Raw genomic sequence first — 21,862 nt, 5'->3', positions numbered from 1 at the left:
CGTGATGGCTTTGGTTTTTCTGGATAACGAGCGGCAAATACCTCACATGTTCTACTCACAACTTTATCACATTCTCCGTAAATAATAAACAGATTTAAGTAATCTTGGTTTGAATAACGTAACCGCGACGGCATATTTGCAGTTGTCAAAACACTCAAAACTAGTGTTATTAACATGCCCTGCAGGTCTTCAATATCACCGTGTGTCAAAAGCATGACCAACTAGAACACCACATAATCCCAACTGTGCAGCATAATAAAAAAATGTTTATTCTCAAATAAAACGAAATGGGTTGGATTTAGGTATAGGCAAGTAAATTGAAACTTATAGTAATTTTTAATGCTCAAAATGATTCCGTCATAAAAAATGGGGGTTTCCATTTAAAAAACTTGAGATTTTTCATATTTTGTAGTGGCAAGTTTATGATTTTTTTTTGACGACCCTGTATACAAATGAGTCGTTACGCACCCTCAGTTTAATAAAACGATCCTTTATTTACAATAACCCAAAGTTTCATTGCAAAATGAAATACGGTTTTAACATAGTACAAAAATATGTTGAGCGTTGCAACTGTCACTTTTTTGGAAAAACATCAAATATTTCGAAAACGGCTAGAGATAGGCATAGGGCATTCTATACAAAAGTTGGTCAGAATTTTGTGAGGAATCCAAATATGTAATAATATATAGGGTGTTCTATTTAAAATAAGAAAGTTGTGATCGACTTCCGGTATAAGCGGAAGTGCAACCATCTTGAAAATATTTTAGTTGGATTGGGCATGCCCACATCAGTATCCTGCCAAATTTTCAAAACTCTCCTATTTATACTTTTTCCAATATCATTCGAGGTCTTTCGTCGTGGGACACCCTGTATAGCTAAATCCGAAATAGACTTAGCTAATGGAATCAGTATCATTTTACCAGAAACGTTTCAACATAATTCTTATAAGCTAGTACTTACAAGAACATTAGTAACAGACATTGAGGATGAAAATCGTCAAAACCAACTCATTGAATATCATCATAATAAAAGTCATCGTGGTATTAATGAAGGTTTAATGACCCTAAAAAAGCTCTATTACTGGCCAAACATGAAATTAGATCTGACAACTCATGTGAATAATTGTGAAATTTGTCAACAAACGAAATACGACAGACATCCACCGAAAATTAATTTCAGTATTTCTCCCACACCTTCACAACCTTTTGAGAGCATTCACATGGACGTATTCCAAATTAATAGTGTCAAGTTTCTCACAATTATTGATGTCTTTTCGCGTTATGCACAAGCTTATGAACTCCAACCAGCTTGTACCGCTACAATTGTGTTAGATAATCTTGCAAATTTTATCAGTCACCATGGCCTACCTCAACAAATAACATGTGACAATGGTACGGAATTTAAAACGTCCTTGCTCTTAGAATTTTGCAAACTTCACAAAATTAAATTACACTTTACAACAGCTGGTAATTCCAACAGTAATAGTCCAGTTGAGAGATTACATTTAACTCTCATTGAATTATATCGCATCTTAAAACTTAAAAATTCCTCATTAATGCCTAAGGAATTAATGCAATTTTCTATAATAGGATATAATTCATCAATTCATAGTGTTACTAAACAGAAACCTTTCGATGTTATTAATGGACGTATTAACGCTTTAGATCCCTTTGATTTAACAGACGAAATAATCGTTAATAAATATATTAATGACAGAAAAGAAAGACTGAAAACTATATATCAGAAAATCTATGATCTTTCTTTAGAAACGAAAACACGAACAATTGAAAAACATAATAAAAACCGTGAAACTCCACCTGAGTTTAGTACAAATCAAAAAGTATTTGTTACTGACAAATCAGCTCAAAGAAGTAAAGATAAACCTCGAAGAAAAAAGCATTTTGTCGATCATGATATTGGTAACAAAATAATAACTAAAGACAAGAAGGTTATTCACAAATCACAGATTCAAAAACCTAGACTTTTTTCTGTTCCACAGGAAAATGAACCTGATGGTGCCATTCCTTCTTGTAGTTACACCGTTTGTGACACCGACTCATCTGACTGATGACGACCTCAAAACCATTCCATTAAAAGCACCTCTCCTTCCTTTTAATCTAGGAAATGCTAAAGTCGTAAACACCAAACATACATTCCTACATTTTGTAGAACTTACACCCTTAATTCACCAAATGGAAAATTTAGAATACTTTTATGATTTTGTAAATAAGTCGCTTAACATAACAAACTTTCAGGTATCGCAACTTACATACCATACTAATGCCATCAATTTGCTTAATCATGCAAAGTTTTTAATCCTAGAAGCTAGGAATAAGTTTAATAATATACGACCACATAATCGAAACAAACGTGGACTGATCAATGTAGTTGGAAAAGTCTCAAAGTGGCTTTTTGGTATTCTTGATTCTGATGACGCTGACAAATATGATAAAGCCATTTCAGAATTACACTATCAGAAAACTACATTACAAAAAGAACTGTCTTTTCAAATTTCACTGACTAAACAGCTGATTGACAACTATAACAGTTCAATAACGATTTTGTACAACAATCAAGCTTTGATTAAGTCTCATATTAAAGCTTTTGAAAAATTAATAAATAAAACCTTAATTGACACAACTACTCTACTAAGAATTCAAAGTACCATCCTTCAAATAATCTTTAGTAGTCAAAACCTAATAACATTTGTGGATAACTTGGAAAATGCAATTATGTTTGCACAACTTAATGTTTTACATAGTAGTATAATTTCATACCATGAATTGGATACCATCCTTAAAGATTTGACAAAACTTTATGGTAATGATAAACTATTAACATTAAGTAATATTCAGTACTATTATAAACTGTCTGCTCTCCAAGTAACCTTCTCCAAAAATAAAATAATTTTTGCAATTCACTTTCCAATATTTCTCAAAGAATCCTTTGAAATGTTTCACCTTTTACCTATACCAATGAACAATTCCATCATTGTACCCCACTCACCCTACATGGTAATTGGAGCCGATTCTGCCGAATATGAAGAAGACGCCTGTCCGATGATCGAAAACACCTACATCTGTAAAAATCACCTGGAAACTCAGAGAGATGATTGTGCTGTTCAACTTATCAGACACGCCAATATTGGAAAATGTGAAGTGACACCAGTACGAGTAACCGACGCCATAATTCAATCAATAACAAATGAATACGTTTTGGCAATACCAACAAATAGTCCACTTAAAGTTCACAAGTTATGCCAAACTAAGGAGATTGTATTTTTAAACCACCCTAATTTGGTCAAAATTCCAAGAAATTGTGGGATAGGCATCTTAGATAACCTGTTTTGGAATAAAGAGGACATAATTCCAGGAAATCCATTTATTCTTCCTCAAATGGAGTTTTCCTTAAACCGCTCTGTTGCCCTTAAGCTGAAGCCTTTGGAACTGACGTCATTAAATTTAAAAGATATCAAGAATCTTAGTGAAAGTAGATACTACGCAGATTTCTAGACGAAGAAAACATTCATCCAGTGGTTTGGAGCTTTTCAACATCTTTCCTGATGGTAACCCTTGCCATGCTTTTGATGTTTGCAGTCTGGAAGTTCTACCAATTCAAGAAGACGAAGCGTCAACCGACCGGTCATTCCACCACCGAGAGGGATGTTCCTGAAAACAACATGGTACCCCTGTTGTTTCCATCTAGGTTGGGAGGAGTTATGAACCCATAACAGCTGACCAGTGTCTAGTATAATAGAAGTGCTTAGCTTAGCAGTGCATAGGTATTAAGTATAGCCCATTGTATCAAATTAAATCATTCTTTAGACCGCTTTGCTATAGTTCACATCCAAGTTAGAGAAATAAAGTTTTTAAAAACGAATTTTGTATTTTCAAACTTATAATTTCTTTTACCTCTTCCTTTTTATTTTTTATTTTACCTCTATTTAATGGAACTTATACACAATAATTTTATATACATATTCTTAGGTATATTTTATACCATTTCTATAACTTTTACTTTATATTCTTTCCTACCATATAGGTATTTAAATTGATAGAATTTTTCGTATTTAGCTAATAAAAAGATGATTAGCAAAACACTTAGAGGGGGAGATGATAGGACCGTCACGTAGGCCTTCTTTTATCATTAATTGATTTCAACACTGTTCCTAATAGTTTTAGAATAGTACGATAAACCCTATTAAAATGTAACCTTTTCCCAAATATTCTAATATTCTTTATTACTAGTCTCATAAATCTGTCATATTAATTAAGTTATTTTTCGGTCGATTAGGTTTGGTCGCCCTTTCAATTACTTTTATCACTTAAAGGCCACTAAGAAATCTAATATCGTTCACATAGGATTTCCTTTCGGCAAGAGCACATTACCCATTTTCCCAGATCTCAAGGGGTATAAAAATCGACTTCATCGCCAGCTCTACGCATTCTAGTCCTTTGACAAGTTCTGTACGGTCGGTCCCCCGACACTTGTAATTAATATTTTTAATAAAAGTCATTTAGTGTTTGTGCAAGTTTTTTATTTCCAAGAGAATCCCAACAAGACCTTACAGAGTGGCACAAAAAGAAAGAGAGATAATAGATAAGCAAATAAGAGAAATGGACCAATACGACATAATAAGGCAAAGTAACTCGCCCTGAGCAAGTCCCGTTGTATTAGTGAAGAAAAAATCAGGGAAAACTCGTTTTTGTGTAGACTATCGGAGACTGAGTAGTGTAACCGTAAAAAAATTCGTGCTCAGGATCAAATATTGAGGATATTTTAACTTATTTAGGAAACGCCCAACATTTCTCATCTTTAGACATGTATTCAGGTTATTGGCAAGTCAAAGTAAAAGAGATTGGCATATTTTCAGCCAAACAAAGGATGTGAATTAAGGGTAGATGCATGTAAAGATGGAATCGGAGCAATATTATTGCAGGAAAATCATGAAAATGCGTTACACCCAATAGCGCACGCAAGCAGAAGTGTTCCCTAATAACACATAACGTTTTTTAAACGTTCGTTTAAAGTACGAATAACATCGGAACGTCCTAGACTAAATATGGACATTTCAAAACGTCCACAATTGATTGTAACCAGTACCGTCGTAAATCCGACGTTTCAATAACGTCCGTTTCTGGACTTTTAAATGTGTAAAGCGCCACCTACGAATCTTGTTTTACAACTGATTATCGATGTTGCCAAATTTGTTTGCTAACATATTTTTACCTGCTTTCTAAGTTTGCTTTTTAATTTCGTTTTTTTTATTCTATTGCGTGAAGAAATAATAATGCAATTTAGTAAAGTTAATAATGATGATTATTGTTGAGATTATTGTGTTAACATAAAACAATAATGAAAACTGCAATGCTTTTCATTTTCATGTCAATTTCAGTAAAAATAGTTAACTAACATTCAAACATGCTCTTTTATGCACTGTTCTAATGTAGTACTTCTTGGTGGGTAATTTGAGCCTTGTTTAAGTCAATTTCTTCATAAAAGTTATGCTCTCTCACCCACCTGAAAAAGTAGTGTAAGTATTCAGCATATACCAGATACAGATGAGAGAAAGATAGGCCTAATTTCTTACTTGAACTACACGTAAAAAACGCCAGACGTGAAAAATGTGTAGTAATGATGCATCAGCAGGGTTAAATACATAGGTTAAGTGTGAAATTGGCATTGTAATCTTACCTGGACCAGCAGGCTCTATGTCCTTCAAAAAATATACATTTACTTGATTTTAGTGTATAATTTTCAACTATTATTGAAATATCATATAAAAATTACAAATATATCTATTTTAGCTGCATGGGCATTTTCTTGACATAACAAAACAAAAACAAAAGCACAGTGACAAATTCGAATTTTAGTTGACATAAGAACAGATGGAAGATGGCTTAATCAGCTGAATTTGTTTCCTCAAAGTGATAGTATATATTGTCACGTTTGGGGGGTAGCGCAGGAAGAGAAACAAGATTGTAGCTTAAGTATGTGGTCTTTATTTATTACTTGGATTACAATGAATAGATCTTACCCCCAGACTAGGAGGGCCGCTAGCACCGCCGCTGGCGGGACGCGCATGGAACACTTTCTGAGAGGGGGGTGTGTAGATGCGTGGGTGTGGGGGAATGGGCGTAAGGCCTTCTGAAGTGCCGCCAAGCGGTACCCTCTCGATACGAGCTGGGTGCCCCTATGTCCGGCACGCCCAAAGGATTTACTTAAGGCCCTGCAAGCCCTCTTGAAGTGTCGCCAAGCGAAACCCTCTCGATACGAGCTGGGAGCCCCTTTGACCGACACGCCCAAAGGACTTACTTCAGGTACTGATAGGTTCAAGAGTTCGGACGGTCACCTCAGGGTTGCGTAAGAACTCTCGTCTTTTCAGCCTGGATTTCCAAGAAGGTATCGAGCCGTCCGGGCACTAGAAAGTTCGGACTGATGCTCGAAGACCGACCTAGAGACCAGTAGTCTTCGATGGCTTGAGACGCTGATTAATACCCACATCGTGATACATACCAATCTGATTCAGACAGTGCACTAGGGGAGACCGGGGCCCGACTAGGTAACGGAACATAGTGCAATTTATGCTATTCGTGACATCTCCCCCCTCTGAAAAGTGTTCGCCCCGGACACTTAACCCTAACTTAATTGTATAACCTACGTGCCCCATGGCTTTATTTACAATGTGTGACCATTCGTAACTCAAGTTTATTACGCTCCTCTTGTTGTCCCCCATGCGGTTCTCCTGCAATCCGTCGCTCCTTCGTGGAGGGCGGCCTTGTCCCGCTTCGTCTTGCCTTCCTGTGCGCCAGAGCACCCGTTACTCAGTTCGCGGGTGGTGGCGCCCCCTTGGACTGACTTTCCTTGTCACCTTCGAAGTACGCGGAATGGTCGCTCTAGGTTGTGCTGTCCTGGCGGGAGAGGGCGTAATGATTGGTCAACCTACTTCAATAATTGTTTAGACTATGTAAGCTTTATGAAATATACTGAGTTTACACCCTACTTATGCAAAATGTTACCCTTACAACTTATTTTATTGTTCAACTTCCTTGCTTTCTACGTCTGAATCCACATCGGATATATCCCCCAAAGTCCATTCATCGTAAAATGGTAAAATCCTCCCTATGTGCACTATATCCGTTTTTTTTTCCTTTTTCCTGTTTTACTTCATAGTTAACTTCACTGAGTTTCTTTATTATTCTGTAGGGTCCGAACCATCGTAGCAGCAGTTTCTCACTTTTTCCCACTTTCCTGATTGGGATGAATATTTTCACCCTATCTCCTACCTCAAATTCACCATCTCTGTGATATTTGTCGTAAATGTCCTTGTCCTTCTCTTGTTTTTTGTGGATATTATCTACAGCAATTGCCCTTAACAATAAAGCTTTCTCTCGTAATTCGTTTGTGTTCGATTCGTCCTCAGTTTCTAAAAGGGTGGCGTCGAGTGGGAGTGTGGGGTTCCTTGCGAATATTAGTTGAAATGGGCTAAAACGTGTCGTCTCTTGTTTGGCCGTATTGTATGCAAATGTCACGAAAGGCAGATAAGTGCACCAATCTGTCTGCTCTGTGTTGCAGTATAGTGACAGCATGTCTGCCAACGTTTTGTTTAAGCGTTCAGTTAGGCCGTTGCACGAGGGGTGGTATGCCGTTGTAAAACTGCTTTTCAGACCCATAATCTGTTGTAGTTCCTGCACTAGTTCGGATTGGAATACCTTGCCTCTATCGCTGAGGATGCTTCTAGGAACGCCGTGAATTAGTATTACTCGTTCTAATAGGAACTTTGCCACAGGTCCTGCCTTCCCGTTAGGCAGGGCCGCTGTGATGGCGTATCTTGACGCGTAGTCTGTCACCACTACTATCGTTGTATTGCCTTGGTTACTCCTCCGGAATGGTCCCAGTAGGTCTATCCCTACTTTATCAAATACCTTGCCCACTTTTATTGGCTGGAGTAACCCCAATGGCTTATCATTTGTTGGCCCTTTTCTCGCCTGGCAGTCCCTACATCCTTTAACGTAATTTCTGACGTCCTTAGTCATAGAATCCCAATAGTATTTGGGAGTAAGTCTACTTAGAGTTTTTGTTACCCCCATGTGTCCGCTGGTAGGTGCGTTGTGAGCTTCCCACAAAATTTCCTCCCTAAGTGACCGGGGTATCACGAGTGCGTGTTCCAGTCCTTCCTTGGTTTGTGTTGCTCTATACAGAACGTCCTCCCTCAGCCTAAAATTCTTTATTTTCCGTCGTGTCAGTGCGTCGACGTTTGTTGATTCGGGGTTGCTTATTGCTGATTTTAATTCCAGTATGTCCTTATCCTTATTCTGTAATTCTCCTATGTCTAATGTTGATACCGTAAAAGTGGGTATATCATCTAATTCATCTAATTCGACTTCGCTCCACCCTGCCACCGGGTTCCGTGATAGACAGTCCGCATCTTGGTGCTTACTGCCTTTTTTGTAGACTACCGTGTAGTCAAATTCAGCCAACTTGAGAGCCCAACGTGCTAATCTTCTTGAGTGATCTTTCACATTGTGAATCCAACATAATGCGTGATGGTCTGTTACGATTTTTACAGGGTGTCCATAAATTAGATGCCTTAGGTAGGTCATCCCCCAGACTGCTGCTAATAGCTCCAGCTCGCTGATCGAATAGTTCTTCTCAGCTTTTGACAAGGCCCGGCTTATATATGCTATCGGGTGGTCTTGACCGTCACTGCCTTCTTGGAGCAGAATTGCTCCTATTCCATCTATACAGGCGTCCGTGTGCATTGTACATCCTACATTTGGATTGTAATGTTTTAATACTGGGGATGACGTGAGTTTTTCTTTCAGCAGCTCAAATGCTTTCACTTGATCTTCACCCCAGCAGAATTTGTTCTTTTTTGTGGCCTCATGTAAGGGCCGTGCCAATACCGCGTAATCCTTTATAAATTTCCTATAAAAATTGCATAATCCTAAAAAGCTTTGTAGGTCCTTTGTTTTCTTGGGTGTGGGGAATTGCTTAATTCCTGCAAATTTTTCTTCCTCTGGGCTTATTCCTTCCTTGCTTACTGTGTAGCCCAAAATCCTTATCTTTTCCTGTAAATATTCGCATTTACTCGGTTTTAAGGTCAGATTGGCTTCTCTCATTTTCTGGAATACTTTTTGTAATTTTGCTAAGTGTTCCTCTAAGTTCTCTGAATAAATAATAATATCATCTAGATAAATTAGTATGTCCTTCCATTTTAGGTCCCTAAATATTCTATCTGCAAATTGTTGGAAGGTTGCTGGTGCATTGCATAGACCAAAGCTTAACACGTTGAATTCGTATGATCCATGTCCCTGTGCCGTGAATGCCGTGTATTGTTTGGATGACTCCTCTATAGGTATCTGCCAGTAACCCGAAAACATGTCCAAAGTCGTGAAGTACTTGGCATTCCCCATGTATGTGAGAATGTCATCGATTTGTGGTATCGGGTAACATGATTTTTTGGTGACCGGGTTTATAGTTCTTTTGTAGTCCACGCAGAACCTCGTGGTGCCATCTTTCTTCTTCACTAGTACAACGGGGCTCGCCCATGGCGAGTGGCATGGTCTTATTACTCCGCATTCGAGCATTTCTTTTATTTGTGTGTCAATGATTTCCCGCTCGGATTGTGAGACTCTATAAGGGCGGCATTTTACTGGTTTGTCTTCTGTCACTTCTATTTTGTGCTCTATAAGTTGTGTTTTGCCCATAAATTTTGGTGACTTGCAAAACACATCCTCATATTCAACCAGTAGGTCCTCTAGTTCCCTTTTGAACTGCTTATCCCTAATGTGGTCCAGTTTGTGGTCTTCTAATGTCACCACTTCTTCGTCTACTCTCTGAGTTGTACAGAGTGCTGTTGTGCTCAAGCCACTGGGCTCTTCTAGCCGTGCCACCGTTGTGTCTTTGTAAATCACCCTTCTAGTTGGCCCTAAGTTCTTGATGGTCAATGATATAGAGTCTTCGGCTCTTTCTAGGTTGCATAGTAGGTTGTTGCGTACCAGCCATCCCTCATTTTGTACTACTACCATTTCTGTAGACACGGGTATTTCTGGTGCCGTTTTGATGGATTTTTCCTCTCCTGGCTTCAGGGTGTAATCTTCATTTGCCTTCAACTTAATTATCACGTGGTCACCGTTCTCTATGTAGTTTGGTAGGGTGTCCCAGGATCTGGTTTCTTGTGTCTTGATTTTTCTTGGTCGGGGTTCTTTATTTTTTGAAACCAGCACCGTCACACTTGTTTCCTTGAATGTCTCATACAGAAGGTCTTTAAGCTTCTCCCAATCTGACTCGCTGTTTGCGGATGTCAATCTAGGTATAGCCACCTTACTTATTTTATTTTGTATTGCCCAATCTTTCAATTTCCTACAGCACTGTTGGAGCGTATGAGTAGGGATATATTCGCTCCCCTCTTCTTTTAATATCATCTGTAGGGTATGTCTGTTTTTCTTAAACAAACTGACCACGCTCCCTACGGGTAGTTTTTCTGTGTTGTAATCTGCCAAATGGTCCCTGATGGCTTTTCCTACTCCTCTATCTCTACTGGGAGCCGAAGAGACTGCAACGGCCCATGCAGTGCTGCTCGGAAGACTGAAGATGGACCCCGGCATTTCCTGGACCACCTCTGTCCAGCTTCGTGTTATGCCTGGTTTTTTGGGTGCAGAATTTCGCTTTCCCCCGAGCGTTAACACCAAGTCCTGATTTAGGGTGAGTGTATTAGATATTAAGCAAATTGCTGCCTGCATTTCTCTTAAGAACTCCATGCCCAAAATAAGGGGTTGTGGTGTATTCTCCAATATCGTTGCTTTAATTTCTAATTTTTTATTGTAATTGCCTCTGAGCTCCAGTGATGCCAATGTGTCGCCTAGACTTCTTACTTTCTGACCGCCAGCTGTCACAAGCAACGTGGGTGGGTCTCTGATCCTATGTTTTTTGTTGACCAGGATATGGCTTATCACATTTAGTTCCGCACCTGTGTCAATGATCGCCGGTACGTAATAATCGTTCACAACAGCATTTATGTATAGTATCTTATGGTACGTTGGGCCCCGAGTGGAGAGGGTGACGGGGCTTAGTTTTGCCACCCCCTGGAGTTTGGGTGCTGCTGTCTACTTCTACACACAGCAGCAAAGTGGCCTATTTTACCGCAGTTGTAGCACCTGAGCCTGTTGTCATATGTCCTCGTGGATTGGTACTGTCTTTCTGGATTACTGGCATGGTTTGTGCCATAGTCTCTCCTGAGCGGTGGCGGGGTTCTGTAAGGGCGGGGATTGCCAAAAGGTGACTGTCTTTGTTCTACTGGTCCAGCGGCCTGTTCTTCTATTTGATGCTGCGGTCTAAAAGTGAGCGGTGTCGAGAACTTTTCAGGAGCGTTATCTATTGTGATGCAAAGTTTTTTGACTTCGTCCAAGTTCCTAGGTGGGTTATTAAGAAAATTTGTGAGCCAGTAGTATTTAGCTCTTGGTATATCTTTTAGCCCACTCTGGAAAATATCTACGAATTCGTCGAGATCCACGTTTTCTTTGTATTCTTCGTATAGGACCCTTAGATCATAGAAATAATTCTTTGTCTGTTCCAGGTCCCTTTGCTTCCTTTGCCTTAACTTTGCAAGCAAATGGCGACTGTTGATACCGTCGCTAAACTCAGTCTTGAATGCTTGACAAATGTGTTGCCAGTTGCTGTCAGGGTTTGCTGCTTTATATTCTCTATACCAAATGTTTGCGGCGCCCTGCAGGTACGAGTGAAAGTATAGTATTTTTAACGCATCGTTCCAGCTATTGGCCACTGCCGTTCGCTCGTATGTGCCGATAAACTGAGGGGCTGAATCACTGCCCGGGTTGAACGTTGGTGGGCTGATGAATTGAGGTAGTGCGGGTGTTTTTCCCCTGCCTCAACCGCCGAAATGGTAATGTCCGCCATTTCTCTTGACCCCTTCTTGCCTTCTAATGCTTTATCTCCTTTCTCAGGGTGTACTTGTGCTCCTGTCTCTATCACTGTATTTTCCAGATCGTTTTCTGGTTCTTGTGGCTGCTCAATGTCTTCCCTTCTTGTATTTACAAGCGTAAGGGTTAGGTAATCTGTTCCTTGCATCCAAGGGTCTCCTACGCTTGAACTCCTGTGCCTAGGTTGAAAGGGGTTGCTAGGATTTGCTGATCTCAAGTTGTACGCTTTTCTCATTCCTGTTAGGGCGTACGGCTTGGTTTGGCCACAGATATGGAGATCAGTAGCCCCGGGATTCAACAAGGCGCCTCCACCATGTCACGTTTAGGGGGTGGCGCAGGGAGAGAAACAACAATCGTAGCTCAAGTATGTGGTCTTTATTTATTACTTCGATTACACTAAATAGATCTTACCCCCAGACTAGGAGGGCCGCTAGCACCGCCGCTGGCGGGACGCGCATGGAACACTTTCTGAGAGGGGGTGTGTCGATGCGTGGGTGTGGGGGAATGGGCGTAAGGCCTTCTGAAGTGCCGCCAAGCGGTACCCTCTCGATACGAGCTGGGTCCCCTATGTCCGGCACGCCCAAAGGATTTACTTAAGGCCCTGCAAGCCCTCTTGAAGTGTCGCCAAGCGAAACCCTCTCGATACGAGCTGGGAACCCCTTTGACCGACACGCCCAAAGGACTTACTTCAAGTACTGATAGGTTCAAGAGTTCGGACGGTCACCTCAGGGTTGCGTAAGAACTCTCGTCTTTTCAGCCTGGACTTCCAAGAAGGTATCGAGCCGTCCGGGCACTAGAAAGTTCGGACTGATGCTCGAAGACCGACCTAGAGACCAGTAATCTTCGATGGCTTGAGACGCTGATTAAATACCCACATCGTGACCCCAATTTGCCGGTCTTGCTGATTCAGACAGTGCACTAGGGGAGACCGGGGCCCGACTAGGTAACGGAACATAGTGCAATCTATGCTATTCGTGACAATATTATAACGAAGTTACTAATTTTTTTTGTTAATATGTAGAATTAGATTAAAGAAAACAATGCGCAGCCTCACACGCTTAAGTTACAATGCGTCTTCGCGACAGAATGGTGAACGCACCGCCGCGATCGATAAAGGTTCAGCGCGCAGCCGCGGTAGCCTAAACGAAGCAACATCGCGCCGTCGCGACTCGCGAGCTGGTAAACAGGTAATGCGCCGCGCGCTACATTGTTGAGCTCTTCCGGAGTTCTTATCGAACCGAACCAACCGACGCTGCAGTCAGTTCTTCACGGACCATCGAAACCGACCGACGCTTCAGCCAGCTGAACGGTAAATTTTATTGTTCCTGGGGGCAAGCTTTGAAGGTGTAGGTATTTCGGAATCGTTTCCTTCGGACCGCCAGTACAGGATGTTATAACACTGCTGGTTAACTTCGAGGGCCACGACTCCGAAAACCTCTCGGTGATTTGAGTTGTTTCCTCTGGACTGCCAGTACCGGATGTTATAACACTGCTGGTCAACTTCGGAGGCTACAATCTCACTATCGCCTAGGTATTTCCGAACCGTTTCCTTCGGACCGCCGGTACTAGATGTTATAACACTGCCGGTTAACGTCGAAGGCCACGGCTCCGAAATCCTGTAACCAAGCCTGGATTCACCCAGGGCTTTCCGAACTGATTTCTTCGGACTGTAAGCTTCGGCCGTTTTAACCCCCAACTGGTCAACTCCGATGGCCGACCTTTTGAAGGCTGAAGCTGATTCTTTGACCCCGTCTGTACCCCCAGAGCACAGTTTTCGTACCGTCCGAATCTGTCATGCATACCGTAACCGTCTGTTTACCGTTTCGAAACCGTCTTAGTTCTCCGTACCGTTCCCCGTTCTGAACACTAGGTTGTGTTGTCCGCTTGTTTTCCGTTTCAAAGTTACCGTATTAATTTAGTTGGGATCTCCAGGACCGACTGTAACGTTTATTGATTTGAACACGAGGCTGTTTGTTCTCCGTTTGTTCTGTCGTGATAGAGTTTTTAAGTAAGTTAGGATATGAATGATTGTTATTTTTCCTGGTTAACACGACTTGTTTAGTTTTGCTGACAACCCTGTGTTTCCTTATTTTTGTCCCACTCCCTTCATCCATTAGCAGATAAACGTGAACTCTGTCTTCGACTGTGTAAAAGCTCCCCAGGTATACGAAGCGAGTTCCTTAGTTACGCTTCTCCAAATAAAACTAAGGTGGCGCCCGAGTTTCGAAGCACCTACCCCTAGGTGTGGCAAAAACCGTACCTGGACCGGTACGTTAAAAAAAAAAATTATTTTTATTTTAGATACTAAGTAGCTCTTTTTTGTATAGGAAACACCTTTTCTTTAATTAAAAATTTAACGTTTACATACTTATATGTTGTAATACATCGTTGGAAAGGATAAAATTAACAGGATTAAATGACGTAAAAATATATAGGGTGTTTCATTTAAAAAAATATAACTTAGTGTTTATAAGTCAGAAACTAAACGTCATAGAAAAAAATTGACTACGCCATTGGATTCTAAGTGAAAAGTTGTACCGGAAACCGTTTTTCTTTTTTTTATAACTTTAATAGCAAATGAAATACAGAGGAGGTTCCAAAATGGCCAATTTTCAAAAACCCCGCCGTATCTTTGAAACAAAAGAAGTTTGCGCAGCCCACTCTTCGCCAGTCATCTCAGCTCGGAAAAAGAGATCGGGACACGTATGCTACTGTTTTTCTATCTATTACCGTTTTCTCTGTACCCCGTAAAACCATCGAAAATGTAGCACACTGTACACTAGAGTGTGTGAAATCAATAGGCAGTAACGCTGCCAGTCCTCAGCTAGCCATGTAAGTATAATTATTTCTGATCATTAGTGTTTTGAAGTGTTGGACTATGTTGCGCGGTTCCCTTTCTAAATGTTGGTTCATAAATTTAAAAGCGTAGGTAAAGTTTCTAGGAAAACTTAAATCATTGGACCCTGCTGCTTCGACATTCGCTTGGGCTGACCCCGAAGACTGTTCCATAATTGCGTTGGATGATGTCGAAAAGTTTTTACCAGCTCCAACTACGACTGGACGAAGAGGGTTATTGCACCGACGTTAATTTTTCTGGCTATAATATACAATAGATCTATAAAATAATTTTGTTTTTCTGTGCGACGTTTTAGTTTGAACATTCCGATATTAATAAAAGGTTTTGCTTTTTTCTACTTTTTTTATATTTTGTAACAAAGTGTATAAAACATGCATTTTTTGTTTTTTGTTTGTGCAAAAAGAACCTAAATTAAATTAAACTGTAACCTTTACCACCCTTGCCGCAGAATGCATTAAAACACTACTATATGGAATTTACCTGCAGGTTACCCACATGCCCCAAACCCTGGGGCAAGTGTGCAGCAGGTGCAAAGTTTTAAAAAAATATATATTACTAGAAAAGAAATAAACTCTTTAATCTCTTAAATTGAGGACTTATGGAGAATCATTTGGGTAAAACTGTATCCAAATTTGAAGACATTTGGACGATTCGTTGATTTGAAATATTAAGTGAGACTATTAAGAAATTACCTCACACTTACCCCACTTCACCTGACTGATATTTAATTAGCTCTATTAGTTAACTGGAACATCATTCACCTACAAGGTTACTTGTAAAATGACTACTAACCAAAAATAGTTTAGTTGCAAGTAATGTGTAACTCGAGTTCACATTGGATTGGTAAAGGTATGTCCTGTGAAATGGTGTATTGAATTAGAAGCAAATTGTTTCTCTTTAGAGACTTTCAATCACTACACTTCACCTACCTTTGCTAATTTGGAACTCCACTATTATCCAATCAAACATTAGGTTAGTTAGACAAAGTTATTTTTAGCATAGCATGTATGGTGAAAGGTTCACCCACTCACACTCAATCTGTGGAACAATCGCTGTTTATGTGGTAAGACCAGTTTTCTTTGCCACCAATTGTACTTAAGCTTTTCACTTGAAGAAAATGTATATTGTACCTTGAACTGTGAATAAATAATTAATACATACCTTCAGTGTACAAAGTTTTATTTGGATCAATTGAGTGTGTGGAAAAAAGAAGACAATTATAATGTTAATAAACCTAGAATAGAACAGCTACTAAAACTTTTGCCACCTGCCTGATAATTTGACTATGAAAGTCCATATTCTGTTCCTAGAAGGGGTTTCTCAGAAGTTTTATAGTTTAAGATTATTCACATTTCACAGTAGGGTCAAATTTTGAGATTTAAGTCAGATATCAACACTGAATCAGTTTTAGTTACAACACTGATGAATACCCTCTAATAGAATAACTAAATAGAAATCAACACTTTGAAACAATTAAACAAAAATTATGTCTACGGACCTACGGTGGTTAACGAACACAGAACCAAAAGTAAATGACGGAACCCTAACGGCTAGCTACGGTGTACTAAATACTGGGAAATCCGGCGGGTCGTTACGAGTCCACGACGGCTAGCTACGGTGTACTAAATTCTGGAAAATCCGTCGGGTCTTTACGAGCTCACGACGGCTAGCTACAGGGTACTAATTACTGGGAAAACAAAAGGAACGGACAGGTATTGCGGTATAGGACCAAAACAGATGCCGTACCGGTATAAGCGGTTGGACGGTACTTACTGCTAGTCGGCTTTCGATTCAGAGCAGGTGGACTGGTTCGGGCGCTGCTCGCAGGTGGAAGAAAGCCGTTGGCCACGTGCAGGCCAGTTTTATCACCTGCAATGTCCCACTCACCTACGTACCATGTATGGGGAACCGGAAGCGTGCGCACTGCCACACACTGGGTGCCGGCAGGACACCTTTGCAGGTTAACTGCGGTACTATAGCCGCTGTACATTCGGCCGCGTAAAACTTATTAACCACGTATCTATCAATTAGCGGTTTCCCGCTACACATCGCTATGACCCGAACGAAAAGTAACCGACGTCCCGATCCTAAACTGACAAGAACGGAGAAAATCCGATTGTGGGAACTTTAGCAATTAAATTGATGATTCCGGTTGATCGATCTAATTAAGAAAACGGTAAAAACTTAGTAACTTCGTTACATCCCTCAAAATTATTACTAAATAAACTTGTTTTTAATGTTTAGATTAGAGAATGGCGGACGGCGATTTGTTATGATTCTGAAAGGTTGGTAGCACGCCCGGATCTGAATTTTACTTAACGACCGCTTGGCGCGAGATTTAAAATTTTCTAATTTTAGAGCTGTTTTGCGTCTTAATAGTGAAACTTACGGTATTGAAAAAATTACAAGTTGATAGCCGAAAACATGCTCTACAATTTTTATCTAAAGCGTTTTTCCATTAAATAAACCGTACAGGCGCAAAAAATTCAAAACCGTTTTCCCATGTTAATCTCCTATGTCCAAGGTGCTTTTGGTATATGAGATACACGCGTATAAAGACACGTTTTATTTGCTCTTCAATAAAGTTTTCTTGCAAAGTAGTGACAACTTAATTTTGCATTTGGGATGGCTTAAAACAGTGGCGGTTCCAAAGACACTGACAAAAAAGTGATTAAATTTGGTGAATAATTTCCACGGAAAAACCGATCCAATTCAATGGGTTTAACAAAGTTTTCAAAGTCAGAAATAAATAAAATTATTCACGGGTACGAGGAAAAAACAGCAGAGGAGCTGATAAGGACACATTCAACTAAACAAACCTTCCAATATAAAGATAACATTGGTATCGCTTCCAATATGGAAGATAACACTAATAGCAAACAAATACCGGAGATCCTCAATAAGTTAAAAGACAATTCGACCGTTACCGCCTCCGTATTTAAGTCGCCGTAACGTTATGTCACCTGAAGAAGAAAACCGTTACAAAAGGACATGTTATGGAATAAGACTCATGTCCGACGCGGAAGCACCCAATTTTAAAGAAGAAATCCGTTCAACAAACCATACAAAAATCCGAAAAACAAAAAGAACTACAAATAGGCAGCATTCTAAATGGTACAATTGAAGCACTAGGAAAATTAAATTTTAGACAACTGAAGAAATAAATGGCAGTCCAGCTATAATTAGGTACAATCAAGAAATGTTAAGAAAAGCAACTACTGCTATTTACAAGAACTTGACTCTTATCACCGAAAAAATGGGACAACTTGAGCAAGAAAAAATGTCTATTGCACATGAATTAGAATTGGCATTAAATTTAAGTATGTTTTTTCCATTGTGCCAAAAGAAAAAACATACGCAGCTGTAGTACAAGAGATTAATCCTTCAAAAACAAACAATGATCAAGAAAAACAAACATGGACAACACCTAAGGTTTCAAAGAAATTAGAAACACTCGTTAAAATCAATGATGTCTCAGACCCAAGAGAAGCAATGTGTCAACTTAAAAAAGAAATTGAAAGATCTGGGATAGAAGGAGGATTCAAAAATATCAAGCATTTGAAAGATGGGGCAATAGTTTTAGAAATCCGGAACGAGCAGTGTCGTAACGTCCCCAAAGAAAATTGGATTTTACAAGGTCAACCAGCAATAGGTAGCTAAGTGGTTTTTAAAAGCCGAAACGATCAATTTTGATATGATGAAAGTGTACGTCCAAGAACATGTTAACCAAGCCTTATGTTTCAAATGTCGCGGTTTTAGACACGTTGGAAAGTACTCCAAGGAAAGGCTGTGTGGCGATAAATGCGGAGAATACGAGCATTCGGGCTTGATTGTCAGTCAATACGATTAAAATGCATTAACTGTATTAAAATGAAATACAAAGCAGAAGAAAGCCAACATTCAGCACGTGACATTAACTGCCCAATGTATCAAAGGAGGCTGAAAAACTACTGGAGTCAGATAAATTATTCAGAATATTTCCCTCATGTGTTAAATGTCCCATATGAGCAGTGCATTTTCACCAAAATGACAGCGATAATTGCATTCTAAAGTGATAATTGCATTTCGATAATTGCACTGTACGTATCTATAACGACTGCATTGTTGTAGAGCCTATTGCTAGTATACTAATTGTTGTCTTTGCGCAGTTTTTTGACTTTTTATAACCAAACAATGTCAAACGCGATGTCAACAATAAATTAATGAACGGTTTGGAACTTGTTCATTGAGCTCCATTGAGCAATCTATAGTTGCAGCAAAACCAAAACATTTTCTTTATTCGGGAAATATTCCCCAAAATTACATTCGTGCCTTAAAAATGACCTGATAATTCTGCGTTCAAACTTGTTATCTTTGCAAACTGCATTCGGTCATTTTCATATTTTTTTCTAAAAAAGCCCTCCACCTTCGGTGTCGGGCTCTTTCGCCAAAAAAATATAAAAATAAACTCATGCAGTTAAGAGATAACAAGTTTTCATGCAAAATTATCGGTAATTTTTATGCACTTGTGCAATTACCCCCGAATATTTCTCTTATGTGTTAAATGTCCCATATGAGCAGTGCATTTTCACCAGAATGACAGCGATAATTGCATTCTAAAGTGATAATTGCATTTCGATAATTGCACTGTACGTATCTATAACGACTGCATTGTTGTAGAGCCTATTGCTAGTACACTAATTGTTGTCCATGCGCATTTTTTTGACTTTTTATAACCAAAAAATGTCAAACGCGATGTCAACAAAAATTAATAAACGGTTTGGAACTTGCTCATTGAGCTCCATTGAGTAATCTATAGTTGCAGCAAAACCAAAACATTTTATTTATTCGGGAAATATTCCCCAAAATTACATTCGTGTCTTAAAAATGACCTGATAATTCTGCGTTCAAACTTGTTATCTTTGCAAACTGCATGTTGAACGTTAATAATCAGCATGCACATATTGGCAACTCCGCATAAAAAGCCGTAAAAATACATCGCGTATTTTTCAAGGGGACTGCGGGGAGCGGGCGGCGGTGTCTGGAACTACGGTTGCTAACCGGCGCAAGAAATGTAAAAAAGAGTCTTGATCAGTATGCGCACGCGAGTGTATCGTTTGCGGTGCGTTAAGAGTAAATGTGTCGTAGTGTTTCAAGGTTTATTATTAAATTTCACATTGTAACCAGTACGTTGTTTCATTCACATTTCGCAAACACTGTATAGGTCATCCAGACCATCCCAGACAGGCGGGGGTAACTTCAGTTCAGAAATTACACCATTAGTTGGTCCTTCGAGAGCGGATACCATTATTTGTCCTAATAAACCGAAGTAAATACGACGTTAATAAAACTGCCAGCCAGGGCGGTAACGACACATTTTACTCAAATTCAGACTTTAAATACTGATCAAGGTTCAAGTTAAGTGACAGCCAAACAAGAAGTGCAGTTTGGAGCATTAGTCACTGTCAATTAAAATTGAATACAAGTGCAGTTGAAGCAAGGAGCTCAGTTCCAGAGTCTCAAGTTCATGTAAGTACCAGAGTTGCTGATTTTCCGAAAAAGTATTGTTCTAGTCAGGGTCGCGTTTCGCGGAATTGCGTAGTTTTTCGTGTCGCGTTCGGATAAATCACTTCAATTTGTGCGTAAAAAACGGATTTATTCATTACATTTACGAACTGGTTAACGTAGTTAATGTATAGTATATGTACATATTTTCTATAGTTTTATCTAGCGTTGCATCTACAGTTTGTCTTTCATTGGCTAACATTACGTAATACTTAAATGTTTGTAGTGATACTTCAGAATTCAGAAGTCTTTTTTGCATTTAAAGTTAATGTTAGATATTAGCTTTGCGTATAAGGTTAAGGTTTTGTTTGTCGGTTTTCCTAGTCTAAGTTGGTCAAAGTGTACTGTTAGATATTAAATATGACTTCTAGGAAAAGCAGACAGGATGCTAGTCAAGAGCAGTCCAAAATGGACAGTCAAGTTGCTATTAGGGACTTGGAGCGTAAAAAAGATATGTTACAAACGAAATTGGTGCGGTTTAGTTCTTTTTTAAATGCTTTAAAAAATTCTCCAAACCCGTCTAGATTAATAGAGCTAGATACTCGTCTCAAGGACATTGAAAGCCATTTATTGCGTGATTTTAATAACGTACAATTTGACTTGGAAGGAATTGACTTTGATCGATTTCAAGAAGATCGAGGTGACACCTTTGAAAGCAAGTACTATGAGGTCATCTCGGATGCAAAACAGTTTATATTTGATATATCAAGTCACTCTGTGCCGTCAACTCAGAATCCTAGTGATGTGGTAAATTCTACTAGTTCAAGTTCATGTACTAAGCCATTAAATGTCAAATTGCCACTTATCGAGTTGCCAAAGTTTTCAGGTGATTTTAATCAGTGGCTAGAATTCAAAGAACTCTTTTTATCATTGATTCATAATGTTGATAATTTGGATGCTGTTCAAAAGTTACACTATTTGAGAACGTCATTAAAAGATTCTGCTTTACAATGTATTCAGTCACTTGAAGTAACAGAAAGCAATTATGAAATTTCGTGGAAGATCTTGTGCGAGCGTTTTGACAATAAACGTCTAATGATACACAATTATATTAGAAGTTTATTTAACATTTCAGATCTTAAAGTTTGTGCTCCTGCTAACTTGCGCAGTTTGGTAGATACTTTGTCAAAGATATTACGAGCGTTAGAATCAATGGGTGTAAGTACGTTGCATTGGGACCCAATGATTATATATTTAGTGACTAGCAAACTGGACAAGACAACTCTTTTTAGCTGGGAACAACATGAAAGTGCAAGCGATTTGCCAACTGTTGATGAATTAAAATCTTTCTTAGTATCAAGGGCAAATCTTTTAGAGAAAGTTAATTTACACGAATTTCAAAAATCGTCTCACAAAGCAAATGACAAATCTAATTTTAACAACTTTCAAAAACGTGACAGTCATCCTCAAAAATGTCTTTTATCTAATTCACATGAAAAAAGAGATAACAAGCATTTTCAAAGAAAATTTGCTTGTTATCATTGTTCCCAAAATCATTCCATTTACAAGTGTCCTGAAT

The sequence above is a fragment of the Ips typographus genome, linkage group LG15, assembly GCF_016097725.1.
Source record: "Ips typographus isolate SLU linkage group LG15, UJ_Ityp_2.0, whole genome shotgun sequence".
Lineage (NCBI taxonomy): Eukaryota > Metazoa > Arthropoda > Insecta > Coleoptera > Curculionidae > Ips > Ips typographus.
This window is presented reverse-complemented; position numbering follows the sequence as displayed.